Genomic DNA, 15,191 nt, shown 5'->3' with positions numbered 1-15,191 from the left:
AGATGGTCTATATGCACGCATCTGAAGGGTATCGGTACAACTTCGCTTACATGTAACTGCGCTTCCTTTTTACCGCCTGTAACTTTATTCATACAACATTCTGGACATGCTGCAATATAGGATTTTACATATGATCGCATCCGTGCAAACCAGAAGTCTTTCGATACACGCTCGCATGTCTTTTCCAGTCCGAAGTGACCTGCTTCATCATGACATGCTCTTACTATACGCCATTTGACGCCTCGTGGTACTACTAGTCTTTTGTTTCCGTTGACTTTGCGAAACAATCGTTGATCTTGCAATACGTAGTCATCTTTAATCTGGCATTCGTTTGATGCTGATTTTCCGTTGAGAACTTCGATGATATCTTTGAGTGTTTCGTCTTGTTTTTGCATTGCTGATACCCAGTCGTTGTCTATATCGACCACTCGATATATTGACTCAGCAATTGTTGTCGGTTCTATCGGGGGAAGTGTTGGGCATCTACTTAACCCATCAGCCAGCATATTCTTAGCACCTGCGCGGTGAATGCATTGGAAGTCAAACTCCTGAAGTTTGAGCCACCACCTTGCGATCCGTGGTAACAATGGCGTAGTTGCTTTAGTTACTGCTACAGCGTTGCAGTCGGTGATTACCTTAAAGCTATGCCCAATTAAGTACATACGATATCGCTGCAGAGTTTCAACTATTGCCAGAACTTCTAGCTCGTGGCTGGCATAGTTACGTTCTGCGTCGTTGCACTGCCTGCTAAAGTAAAACACAGGTCGCCACTCATTAGCGTTGTCGTTCTGCATTAGAATACCAGATAACCCAATGGAACTCGCATCCGTGTGTACCTCGTGTGGTTTCGTTGCTTCGTACATTGTCAGCACAGGTTTCGTAATTATAATCGATTTCAATTTCTCAAAAGCATCGTTCTGTTCTTTGTTCCAGATAAACGTTGCATTCTTTTTCAGCAGTGTCGTTAATGGATATGCTATGATGCTATATTCTTTGACAAATTTCCGGAAATAGCCGGTTACTCCCAAAAATTGTCGCACTGATTTTATCGTTGTGGGTTTCGGAAACTCTTCGATCACCTTCGTTTTGTTTTCACCAGGACGTATGCCGTCGGAATTTATGTCATGACCTAAAAACTGCACCTGCTGGGTCAAAAATGTACTCTTCGAGGGTCTAAGCGTCAGACCTGTTGCTTTTACAGCTTCAAGAAATTCTCGAAGTACGTCAATACCTTCGTCAACTGACTTCGTGGCTATGATGACCTCATCTACGTAGTTGACCACTTTGTCACGTTGTTTAAGCGTTTTAATTAAATTTACCATTACCTCCTGGAAAACCATTGGAGCGTTTACTAGACCGAAAGGCATAACATTATGCTCAAACAGCCCTTCATGCGTCAAAAACGCAGTATACTTTTTCGATTCTTCGTTCATAGGTACTTGATAATAGCCGGAGGTCATGTCCAGCGTCGTAAAATATTTATTGCCAGCTAGACGTGAAAGCTGTTCCTCCACGATTGGCATAACGTAGTTCTTCTTAACCGTGACTTCGTTCAATGCTCGAAAGTCGATGCACATTCGACTCTCACCGTTGGATTTTTTTACTAAAAGCACTGATGCGGCGTGTGGGGAATTGCTTGGACGGATTATATCATTGTCCAGCAGTTCCTTTAAAATTTTTGATAACGTTGGTCGTTGTGAGAACGGAACCTGGTACCGTTTGCCCAAGATAGGATCTGATGTCGTTACATTTATGGTCATTTGTACGTCCTTGCATCTACCAAGTTGACTAATATCTTCTGCAAAACATTGTTTAAAAATTATCACAAGATTCCTTGTCTTGCCTTTGTCTTCTTCCGTTAAGCAGCTAGATATATTTAAGTCCGCTTTCTCGATTTCTTCTAGCCGTAGCACTCCGTTATCAATCACCATGTGATACCCGTTGTTTTTTAAAACGTCGCGACCTAATAAAATATCGTAGGGCAGCAACTCATCAGCAACAATATACAATGTCGCCTCGCGTTGGACTTTGTCAATAGTCACATTAACGTTGACTTGTTCAGTAACTTGCACCTTGGATCCGCCGAATCCTGTAAAGCATCTTTTAGCTTCCTTCGTCTGCATACCATCTGCTGCAGATGCGCGTATCAGCGAGCATACGCTGCCGGTGTCAATGAAAGCCTCCAGTTGCCTTCCTTCAAGCTCCACCATTTTTGTAACCGGAGGGGCTTCGTCGTGTTCGTCGTGGTCGCCAATCTTCGCAACAGATACCTTTTTGTTGCAATTCTTCGCTTCATGACCTATTTTTGTACATATAGTACACCGTTGTTTCCGTTGAGGTTGCGGACACTTGGCTGCAATGTGCCCGTAATCATTACAATTGAAACATTTTATTTGTGTTGGCTTCGCATTTGCTTTCAATTCGGGTTTCGCTGTTTGCTGAGTTAACGCCGTTGGAGTCACCGATACGTTGCTGACTGTCGTTAAATTTTTGAGCGCCACCAATAGTTGACTACACGTCGCAAAATTCATTGTTGCCAATGTTTTAGTTAGTATACTATCGTTGAGTCCACCAATAATATGTGTGTTGATGGAAACATCGTCCACCGTACCCTGTCGACCTATCGTTAACATGGAGTAATAATACTCTAAATAGTCTTCGTTGGGTTTGCGTTTGCGCTTCATAAGCGCCTTATGCGTTTCAGCTGCGTTGTGTGCTGACGGAAAGTCCGCAGTAAATGCGTGCACGAATTGTGACCAGGAACTGAAAACATCTTGTGCGTCCAGCCACTGTTTAGCCATGCCTTTCATTTTGTGCTGAACCGCGATCAAAACCATATCTTCCTTCCAGCCATAGCATTGTTGTAGTTTCTGAGTTCGATTTATGAACTTCATTGCTGACGTTGAACCTTTGAGTGGATCGAATTCAGGCATTACACCTATCATATCCTGAATTCTCATCTTTGAGCGTGATGCTGTTCGTAGATCATCAGCGGATTCCCAGGTCGCTAAGCTTGAATCTGGCCTAACACCATCGTTGTTGTTTGACGCTTGTTGAATTTCATCGTTCGCTGGTATCGGTTCTGAGTTACGATTCATTGTACCAATAGCTGACGTTAAACTTGCCATCGCCTCTCTCAAGCTATTCAGTTGCACTCGTACATCATCTGTGGATACCCCACCATCGTCTTCAAGCTCCATCGGATCTACCTCATCAGCACCCAAAACTTCTTGCAGTTTGGCTACTTTAACTATTTTGGTACCCGTCGTTGGTAAATCGTTAGCCCTTAGTAGTGCATTCAGTTGAATGACCTTTAGCGTATTTAACTTTATCATGTTTGTAAAAGAAATATTTTATTAGTAGAAAACCAATATTCCTAAAACAATTTATTTCACCGTCCTTTTATTTAGAGCCTGCACTGTGATTTGTTTGCCTTTATTTCGTTGTTTTACTCTTGCTGTTCGCTGCTTGGTACTGCTTCAAATTCGTTTTGCCAATTCCAATTGGAAGTTCTGCTTGCACACGAACCAACTAGAGTGTGTATGCGTTTTAAAATTTAACCGTTGACTCGTAGACGCAGAGAAGTTTGATTAGCGTGGTTTCGTATCTGCTCAGTCGAGACTGTTGTATGCAGCGCAGTCAGCTCCGTTTGTTGCACGCTTGCGCCTTCGTTGAATTGCCTTCTTTCTTTGCGTATCTATACAAACACGCTGTACGTTGGTGCTCGTTTTGCGCTGTCCCTTTCCTTGGAGATTCTCGTCGTTTGTGTACTACACTCGTACACCGCTTTTTTGTTTCTCCTTTGCAATTCGTTGTAATTGCTCGGTGTGTCTTTCCTAATAAGACGTTGGCGTTTCGCTGTGGCTTCGTTTTGCAGCACTTACACTTGGCTGCGCCGTTGAGAATCTTCTCTTCAAATGACGATGCGCCGTTTTGCTATTACGTGCACGTTTACGCTGCCGTTGATCGTTGAAGATTCTCGTCGTTCGTGTACTATACTTGTACACCCTTGCCACTGCGTCGACGTTTTATGTACTTGTAGGCGTATGTTTAATTTAATATATATTTAAAGAACATTAATTGAAAAGCTCCAAGAGCAAAGTTGCGCGTCTTTCTTCTTTGCGTTCGCTCTCGATACTGCCTCGCAAGCATCCCTCGTCTTGCCACCTGTTGCTTATTTAGTAGGCTTGCCATCTGTCGTTGACAATATTGATAAGCTTAATATTAATATAATAATGTATTTACATGTTAAATATATACTATATATTGTATATTGAAAGAAAAAAAAAAAATAAATAAAAATATCACAGATTTTGAATTATCGCAGCATATTTCTCTCTATCTCTCGCCACATCTATAAGGTTGCCAATGTTCTGGATTCCTGTCCATTTTCGAATGTTTCGAAGCCACGAAAGTTGTTTACGGCCAATACCCCGTTTTCCTTCAATTTTTCCTTGGATAATTATTTGTAGGAGCTCATACTTAGAGTGCCTCATAATATGTCCTAGGTAGGCTGCTTTTTCTTTGTTTTATAGTCCTTAACAACTCTCTATTGCGGTTCACTCTTCTCAAAACTTCACTGTTTGTAACTCGATCTGTCCATGGGATTTTTAGGATTCTTCTAATAAGCCATAGCTCGAAGGACTCTAGCTTGTTCATATCTGTGATTTTTAGAGTCCAAGTTTCCATCGCATAGAGAAGCACTGACCAAACATAACATTTTAAAAAACGTATTTTGGTTGTGATGTTGAGGTCATGGCTACATAATAAGTTTTTGTATTTGAGAAAAGTCGTTCGCGCAAATTCGACTCGACATTTTATTTCTTTTGAACAATCCCAATTTTCATTGATCTGACAACCAAGGTACTTGAAATTTTTAACTCTTTCGATTGGACTGTTATTAATCATGAGGTGTGTGTCATTGTACATATATGTTTTTCCTACTAATAATCATGTACTTCGTCTTGTTTATGTTAATGCGTAGGCCATATTCGTTACTACGTAAGTTAACACGGCTTACAAGTTCTTGTAATCCCATCAAGCTATCGGCTATAAGTGTAGTGTCATCTGCATAGCGTATATTATTTATGAAAATACCATTAACTTTCACACCTTGATCAATACTGGTTACCAATTCTTGAAATATTACTTCCGAATATATGTTAAATAACAAGGGTGACAGAATGCATCCTTGTCTTAAACCTCGTGAAATAGATATTTCTTCGGTTATATCACCATTGATGCTTACATGGGCAGTTTGTTGCCAATACAGATTTCTTATGCAACGAATCTCTTTGTCATCTATTCCCATAGAATGAAGAATTTCCATAAGTTTATCGTGTTTAATGGTGTCGAAAGCTTTCTCATAATCAATAAAGCATAAAAATACATCTTTTTGGACATCTTTACAGTTTTGAACCAAGACTTGTATACAGAACAATGCCTCGCGTGTTCTAAGACCTTCTCTGAAGCCAAATTGCGTCTTACCCATTGCCTCTTCACATTTCTTATATACTCGGGCGTGAATGACTTTTAGAAATATCTTAAGAGCGTGTGACATTAGACTAATTAGTCTGTACTCACTACAATGTTTCGCATTATTTTTCTTAGGTAGTGGTATGAATGTTGATTTTAACCAGTCTTTTGGATATTGGCCATTGTCATAAATTTGGTTAAAAAGCTTTAGTAAAAGAGTCATATTTTTGTCATTTATTAACTTTAAAATTTCAGCTGGAACCTCATCCGGACCTGTTGCTTTGTAATTTTTCATGGATTGTATAGCTCTCTCTATTTCGCCTTTCGTAATATAATTGCCAGTTGGTCTGTGATGAAGATGAAGATTCTGGTTCAATCTACTGTCATCCGAAAAAACGTTTTCAATACATTTTTTCCATATACTTTTCTTTTCATTTATATCAAATACCACCTCATTGTTTTCATTTATGAGGATTGAGGGCGGATTTTTACGATGAATACCTGCGGCTTCTTTCAATATTTTGTGTAAATGGAAGGTATCATGTAAAAATTGTAGTCGTTCAATTTCTTGGCATTCATTGTTTATCCAGTTTGTTTTTGCATTACGGATCATCTTCCTTATTTTCCTATTCAGTTGTCTATACATGTCAGTGTTTTTATTTTTATATTCCCGGCGTTTACTTATTAGTTTTAATATGTCATCTGTCATCCAATTCTTTTTATTATTTTCTTTCTTTTTTATTCCAAGAGAGTTTTTTGCTGTAGTACAAATTATCTCTTTTAAGTCGCTCCATATACTTTCCGCACTTCCTGATTGGATATCATTTATTTTTTCATTGATTTCACTTTCAAATAGGCGTTCCACACTTTCGTCTCGCAACTTATCAACATTTAGCTTAAATTGAGGGTTACTTTTTTTAATTACGGCTAGCCTAATACGCAATTTTGCCAGTAGCAAGTTGTGATCCGAAGGTACATCCGCTCCTGGATATGTATTGACTTTTTTATTGAGGAACAGAATCGATTATTTATCAGAATATAATCTATTTGATTTCTGATGATATTATCAGAGGCGTCCGATGGAGATTTCCATGTATAAAGTCTTCTGGGAGGCAGGCTAAATAATGTGTTCGAAATTATTAATTTGTTTTCTTGACAAAATTGAATTAGTCGATCTCCTCTCTCATTTCCTTCACCTAAGCCGTATTGACCTGCAACTCCTTTGACTTTTTCTCTTCCAACTTTTGCATTAAAATCGCCTTGAATTATATTTATTTCGTATGGTTTTGTTAATCGCATAAGTTCGTCTAGTTCATCATAAAAAGTTTATATTTCGTCATCACTTTTGTCGGCCGTTGGAGCATAGACTTGAATAATATTAATATTCAGTGGTTTTGCAAATAACTTTAGCATCATTGATCTATCAGATTTCGGCACGAATCCGATGACAGATTTTGCAATATTTTCTTTAACTATAATGCCTACACCATTGCGGTGATTTTTAGTTTGGTTGCCAGAGAAAAAGAACTTTGTATTTTGGGAAATAAATTCTCCACAATCTGGCCACCATGTTTCGCTTATGCCAAGTAAATCGATGTCTAATTTTTCCATTTCTAAAATCGTATTAGCTAGTTTTCCAGGCTCGTATAAACTTCTTGTGTTCCATGTTCCGATGTTTAAAGTTTGTTTTGTTTTACCTCCGGGGATTCTTAGCACCCTCGATTTGCCGGAGACTGAGGGCCATTGTTTTGGTTGTACTATCATTGTCATATGATATGCTGGGAAGTATACTTCAGTGGTTTCCCCTTGCCTTCTGAAGGGTTTACTGTTTTCCGTCCTTACACATTTATATAGCGAACCGCTTGATTCAAGTACAGACATCCGCTTTCAGCCGTACTTATAGTAACAGACGCTGATATGGTGTGGATTGCTTTTAGCTTCGATATTCACCATCGACCTTACCGGCATGGGTGGCCCTACTGGTAGCTACGCTACCGCCAGCATCGCTCTTTGGATCATTATATCTACTGAGCCCCCTCATCACGTCAAGATAGCAAATCCCCGAGGGGACAGACAATGCTGACTTGGTATTTTGGTGGTTTGCGTTTCGAGTTAACTCCTCCCTTCCTAAGTGGGAATCATCCACGATTCTCTCGGTGACTTTTCTTACTAAGACGCGGTGTGTTTTTTATATTTGCTTAGAGCAAGTCGCAAGATTACTATGATAAAGATTGATGCTATCGTTACTATAAAAAGCAATGTTGTTGAGTTGACTTCTCCTCGAAGAGCGCCAATATGGTTGATATTTTCCGCATTCATTTCATGAAGATAGTTCAAACTCAATGTCTCTATAAGTATGTCCTAAAAGATTGACTCTTTGAGCCGTTGGAGTGCCAGGAGTACGAGCAGGAGTATGATTTCGATTGTGATACTCTGTCCCATTTACTTTTACTAACTGATCGAACGTCAAAAGGTAAGTACCGCTGACGGTTCTGCTATCTCCTTTTTCAACCTCTATCGTTGCTGTGGCATTGTTGATAATGACAATGCCGTCATCGATTTCTTTGATGCCCTTATCATGATTGGTAGTAGTTGAACAATTTGCTACAGCACCTGTGAATAGTTGCTGACAACAAGTAGGGGTTGTTTGCTTCTTGCAAAAAGTTACAAAAGTTGATTTTTCACATTTAACAGCATTCGCTTCGTTTCCGCACTCAGCGACGGTATTAGTATCCCCAAAGTGTAGGACTCGTCCTTCGTGAGGCACGGCGAATAAACTATATTTTTTACAAACAATTTGAGGGATTGGATACTTAACTACAAAGTACAAATTATTCTTATTTTGTAAAGTCTTAATGCTAGACATTCCTTTTATTTCTATTATAGTTATGTTAGTCGAGTGCTCATTGATAATATTATTGATAACACTACTATCTAATATTATTAGGTTCACTAGGTTCAACTTAGCTAGGGCTATTGAGATTGTGATTGATTGCAGTTCGAGGATTATTACTCTATTTCTTGCAAGTATTGTTTCGTAAAGATGTGTCTATTGCTTCCTTTCTTGTTGAGTTTATAATTGTGTTTATTGGTTGCGTGATTTCCAAGATTTTTTGCGGAATATGCGTATTAATTTTGTACTGTCTGTTATTAGAGTCAATGAGCATATCCTGTCTTAGTTGTAGTATTTGGAAATCGTCAAAGTCAGGGGTGCCGGCAACGACTTTTAGTGCAGTACCTAAAAAGTTTAAGCTTAGAGCCTGTCGATGGTGAATGTCAACGGTTCGAAGTAAAGTCTCGATGCATTTTATGTCTGCTTCTACTATTTTCTTCATGTGTGTCAATGGGAAAAGGTCCATAAATCCTGCCGTCTCGTCGTTCAATGTTGCATACAGTGTCAAGTTGGTAAAGTGCGTCAAATAACCGTAATGTTCCCATACTATTGCGTTTCCGTCCAAAATTGGGATGTAGTTGGAGTTGGTGTAGTCAGTTAGCTTTAGTGTTAAAGTGGTCGTCAATAGGAATGTCGATATTATCCCGTAATTTAAAATACAAGACTTAAGGTAATAAAGTGATTAATTAAGGTGCACGAAGGTTGTCTTTGTGGACCCTCCTCCCCTTTATAAGAACGGTGGTTCCTAGCCTAGGTCCTGTTCGACTACTTCTTCTGTAAATAGTGTTGAGAGTTTATTGCCTAGCCTTCGATTAACTTTCACTAGACTTTGTCGCCATCGTTATACGTCACATTCTGACGACCCTTATTATGGTATGCGCGATCACTGGCCTGTGCTTTTTCGATACGATTTCGAACTAGTTCCGTAATGTTAGCTGAGCTGGGATGAAGGATGTCTATTGGTTTTTCGTGGGTTATTGAATGAATTGTCTTATTATATTCTATGGTGGCAAGCAAAATCAAGTCAACAGTGTCATCGAGATTTCTTTCTATTTTTAGACACCTAGCTATTTCAGTTAAGGTACTGTGAAAACGCTCCACTTGCCCGTTTGAGGTGCTATGCAGTGGAGGGGCGTTGGCGATTTTCACATTGTTGTAATTTAGCAAAGTTGATTTTATATTATTTGAGTAAAGTGACTTTTCGTTGTCACAGTATATAGTTTTAACGTTTGGAAAAATGTTTATTAGCTGTAGTATAGGTGGTTTTACGTCTATGATGGTTCTAGACGCGATTTTCTGCACTATAGCAAATTTAGAAAACTTATCGACGCAAGTTAGAAAGTATTTCTGGTCTGAAGAGAAAATATCGACGTGTAATATTTCACCAGGATTACATGGAACCGGTGTTGCCGCAATAACATGCTTCTTTGGATGTCTAATGTATTTAGACTTTGAACATATTCGGCAATTTGCTACGACTTCCCTTGCCTTTTTATTCATCTTCGGGAAAAAACAGTCAGCCAAGATCTGCTTTACATTTTTTTGCGCTGCCCTATGAACTCTGTTGTGTTCAGCAAATATAATTTCTTGTTGATCACTTTCGCTGAAGATGTCCGTAACCATCTTTTAGGTATGACGGAGTCTTACGTTGGGGTGAAGTTCTACCAGTCGGTGTTGAATTTTTGCCAACACTGGTAGGCTGCAATGTATTGCGTTAACTACGCTATCATTAATGACTTCTTGCAGCGTTTTTAGTAATGACTCTACGTCGCTAAATGAAATTACATGTCTGCTTTTTGAACCAAATATTATAAAGTTCTGTTTTGACTGGCTTTCGCTTTCTTGAAGAATTATCTGGTTTCTATAGCAATTTACGGGCTTGTCCACCGTCTCTATAGTGTAGGTCAGTGACTCCTCACTGTGCATGGTGGCGTAGTCGGAGCTTGCCTCCATTTCAATTCCTACCATATTCATGTGCTGTCTGGACAACGCGTCAGCGACATGGTTTTCCTTTCCTGGTTTATAGAACACTTTTGCGTTGAAGCTTTCTATTAGAGACTTCCATCGTTTGATTTTTGCGTTCGGGTTTTTATCAGAAACTGCAAACGTCAGAGGCTGGTGGTCAGTGTAGATATTCAACTGGTTAACACCGTACAGGTAGTTCCTCAAAGTGTTAAGAGCCCATACGATCGCCAAGAGTTCTCTTTCATTTGTTGCCAAATGCTCTTCTCTATCTCTAAGTGTTCTTGAGATCATGGTAATGGGTTTTTCTCTTGTGAAAGGACGGCCCCCAAACCCCTTGAGGATGCATCGGTTGTTAAGTCAAATGGTTTAGTGAAGTCGGGATATGCTAACGTGACATCTTCTGATGCCAGAATTTCTCTAAGTTTATTAAGTGCATCTATACCTTCTGGTGCTAGTTGAATTTTAATTTTTTTAGACTGTGTGGCACTTACTTTGCCATTTTTTCCCTTCAGCATATCAGTCAGAGGTTTTTCAAGGCTGGCAAAATCTTTAATGAAACATCGATAGTAGCTAGCCAATCCAAGAAAGGAACGTAGTCATCGAAGAGTGGTTGACTGCTCATTACATTTGATTCCATTGACTTTATCGGGGCTTGTTTTCAAACCTCCCCTTGAGACAACAAATCCTAGGTATTCTACCTCGGTCCTGAAGAATTTCAACTTTTCGGCGGATATTCTCATATTTGCTTCATAGAGACTCCGCAACACCCATTCGATATCTCTCAAATGGTCTTCTGCCGTTTTTGAATAGACAATTACTTTACATTTTTACATTCATGGAACAAGAGCTTTTCAGTTCCAGAATCGTGCTTTATTGTACCCGTACTGAGGTCTAATTGGGCGTTTACCTGATTGAGAAAATCGAGCCCAATTATGCCGTCGAATGTTGTTATATTTGGTAGTATAAAGAAATCTGCAGTTACGCCAAACATCTTAATTCTACTTTTTTGTGTTACAGGACTATTGCCGTGCAAAGACTTTACTATAAATGGCGTGGACGCTGGAATTATATTTTCTAGCTCAGGTATTGGTTTGATGTAATTTTTCGACGCTCCTGTGTCCACTAATAATTTAATTTTTTTTCCTCGATAACCTACTCCTCGCTCAATCCACGGGAGTAGGGACTTCCCCCTAAAAAATTCAATTGCTCCTCCTCGAGATCTTCAGCTTCATCTTCGGCTTCCTGATTATAAGTTGCCTCACTAACCTTTTCTTGATTTAAGGTATTAATGCGTTGCATCTTTGGTCCAGTAACCCTATCTGAATCTGCCTGTCGTTTTCCCTGCTGTTGATTTGAACTATAACCTTGTCTACTATTACTTTGATTCTGTTGTTGGTATTGGTTGGCCCTCTGTGATGGTTTCCTACGCCAATTTACATTTCATCTTAGTATTGAAACCGATCTGTCAACGTCCATGGGGGACACTTGTTCTTGCTTGTTAGTCCTAGTATAATTTGTTCTGTGCTGTTTATTTGCAAAATGCAGATTTTTTTGTTGCTGTTGCTTCTTTTTCTCCGAATTATTGTTTATTCCTAGTTTATATTGGTCTTCAATAGACGTTGCGAAATTTGAAGCAAATAAGTACCTTTCCCTATTTGACTCCACCTCCTGGGCTAATGCCAGAGCGCTAGGTAGGTCTTTAGGGCGATAGGCAAATAGTATGTCACATAAAGGTCTTTTAAGGCCTGGTATAAAAACTCTTAAAGCGTCCGCTCTATATTTTTCGCAAATTGATTCCGATACTTGACCCTCATGGGTCATTATGGTTTTATTCGTGAGGAGAGTTAATATTTTCTCAACCTCGTCGAAATATCGAAGCACAGATAAGTTACCCTGTCGTAAAGTGGATAATTGTTGTTCGATTAAATATATCGGTCGTTTGTCTGCGTACATAAAGTCTAGTCTCGCGATTATTGCGTCGAAATTTAAAACAGTGTTGAAGGATGCCAAAATGGCGTCAGCAGAAGCTTTTATTTTATTTCTAATTATATCAACTGCTTGGTAGTGTCTTGAACTTCCCTGGTAACTTCGTAAGATGTATGGACAGCTTGTCGCCAAGACACATATGTACTGATTTGCCCGTCAAATTCTGGTAATGATTTTACCAGATCAAGGGGTTCGTCACATTTTACGTTCGGTAATTCTTTTACCGGTTGGTATATTTTTGGCGTTTGACCAGTGGTCAATGTAGTCATTTGCTCCGTTAATCGTTGGAGTTTAACCTCGAAAGTCTGTCTTTGTTGTTCAAGAGCGCTTGAGACGGCTGCTTGAACCACTGCGGTTACCTGATTTGAATCCATTTTACTGGTCACCTGTAGTTTATTAATTCTTTCTAAAAGGTTTTCTAATTCTGAGTCACTCATAGACTTGGAAATTAAAATTGAATAGACTTGTAACCGTTCCTATAGTCGAATCAATCAATCACACTCTTTTGTTGACATGGCTAGATAATTTCAGTTATTTATTACAATTTTCTTCACAAATTCTGTTTCTAAACACAATGTTTTTGAGAAAAGACTACACTGTTTCTTTTTTATTAAACTCTTTATGATTAGCTCCTTATTTTCTAAAATAAATTCCTTTCCGTCTATTTTGAAAACTTAGTTTTAATTCAAAAGAAATTATAAAGTTTTTATTTTAATAAGCACTCTACTTACAATTCTCGAAACATGTTTTTTATTATAAACTGCTTTCTGATTAATCCTCGGATCCTTGGAGTCCTTGTAGGATACGTTTTTAAAGATTGTAGCGATTCTCTGTGAGTCCTTGGGTCCCTTGAAGTCATTAAAGACACTCCACCGCAAAATACCTTGGTGCTTTTTACTTTCTGGAGAATCCTTCGTATCTTCTTTACCTGGTTGGGCGCCAATTATTTTTAGGCACTAGTGCGCTTTATTCAGGCTCGATCAGAACTAAACTCTAAAACATTCTTACTCTTAAGTCTAAGCCTAAGCCGTACTCACTGCCGCTGCCGTCGTCGCTGCTGCCGTTGCTATGTTTTGTCAGATGCAGTGTCAGCGAATCCCACGATTACGCCGACTTGCATGTAGTGTAAGTCGTCGCTTGTTTGCGCTATATTTGTGCTGCGCCATCGGATCCCACGGCTACGGTAGCTTGTGAGTATCGTTTGTTGTTGCTTGTCGTTGGATCATAACTCGGGCCGTTGGTCATGGATTGGGGTGGTGTTAATGTTCAGCATTGCCTGAAACGGATGTTAGGCAGACAATGCTGACTTGGTATTTTGGTGGTTTGCGTTTCGAGTTAACTTGCATACCGGGAAACGATATCCTTAATAGTACCCGCCAATATATGACCATAGTGTGGCAATCCAGTAGCAAATGGTGGACCATCATAGAAAGTATATCTATGAATTTAAAAAAAAAGAAACAATTTACACAAAACTTAAAACTATTCTAAATCTTCTCAACGAACGTTACTTTGGTTTCCCCTTTGACAATTGCATACATTCTTCGAATATTCTACTATTGTGCCACCCTTTCAATGTACGCACCTCCTCAGCGGTAATATTTATTGTTTCTGGAACGCGGCAAACATTTTCCCTGCAAACACCAGATGGTGTTAGGTCACTTTGTGCCATGACAAGGAATCTAATGAAACGTATGAACACGTGGTTTACTTAAATATACATATACTATACACGCAAATAAATTACTTATATACACATTAATGCGTTAACATTTTATCTATATGAATGTGTAATTACATTACTAATGCTTTGTACTAGTTAGGAAATTGAACACACTGATTCAACAGAAAGTTGTCGAAGTCGCAAACGCAATTTATATAACCTAACCAAGAGATAGATGTTGTTCGTAAAGGGGCATCTTGACAGGCAAAAATTTATGTCGTACTAACTGTCAAATCCATTGCTATTGCCATTGCCAAATTTATATGTGGGCATTTGTTATCATAACATAATCATTTGCGAAAAGGCGTCGGGTAGGTAGGTTCAAGCTGATGCAGCACATGTTTTGAGCTCTTGAAAAATTTATTTTATCCTTTGCGAAATGCAGTCGGGTAGGTACGTTCATTTCTATGAAAATTTCGAAGAGGCAACATATCCCATTTAATGTTGTCTTTTCGAAATTTTCCTAGAAATGAACCTATGTACCTACCCGACGGCATTTCCCAAAGGATAAAATACATCTTTCAAGATCTCAAAACATATGCTACATCAGCTTGAACCTACACCTTCCTTTATTTTATCCTTTGCGAAATGCCGTCGGGTAGGTAGGTTCATTTCTAAGAAAATTTTGAAGAGGCAACATATCCCATTTAATGTTGTCTCTTTGAAATTTTCATAAAAACGAACCCTGCAAGACGGAGGTAACAGATTGCACAAGCACATTGAAACATTTTCAGCTGTTCACTAACACTGTTACATTTTCTGGAATTTTCAATTGAATGGGAGAATACGTAAGTAAGATAGAGAAAAACTATCGACATTCTAAACATATTGTAATATTAACTTGCTAGAATAGGAGAGACGAATGCCAAAGTTTTCAAGAAGAAGAAAACGAAAAGCGCAGTTTGTTTTGGATTTTAAAGAGCTAAGTTCGTTATTTCGTAATTTGATATTTTATAATTAATTTCTTATACGTATATGTATATATATATAAATGTTATTAATTTCTTTTATATAGAGTAAACGAAACAGCTTAACAACGAGAAAAAGGTAAGCATTGTGAATTGAATGTCGTGTGTGTAATTAAAATTTTTTATATTACAGAAATCATTTGGATGCGTATAACAAAGACGCACCATTCAATTAGCCGCA

The 15,191-nt window shown here is 38.7% G+C and overlaps 1 pseudogene; it reads right to left on the bottom strand.

The window, feature by feature from the left end:
• Nucleotides 1–14,428, bottom strand: part of LOC126765887 (isoleucine--tRNA ligase, cytoplasmic-like) — a 39,094-nt pseudogene extending 24,666 nt beyond the window's left edge.
• Between the last annotated feature and the right edge of the window lie 763 nt (nt 14,429–15,191).

This window comes from Bactrocera neohumeralis, unplaced genomic scaffold (genome assembly GCF_024586455.1).
Source record: "Bactrocera neohumeralis isolate Rockhampton unplaced genomic scaffold, APGP_CSIRO_Bneo_wtdbg2-racon-allhic-juicebox.fasta_v2 cluster11, whole genome shotgun sequence".
NCBI lineage: Eukaryota > Metazoa > Arthropoda > Insecta > Diptera > Tephritidae > Bactrocera > Bactrocera neohumeralis.
The sequence above is the reverse complement of the archived record's forward strand: the minus strand, read 5'-3'. Positions and strand labels throughout refer to the sequence as shown.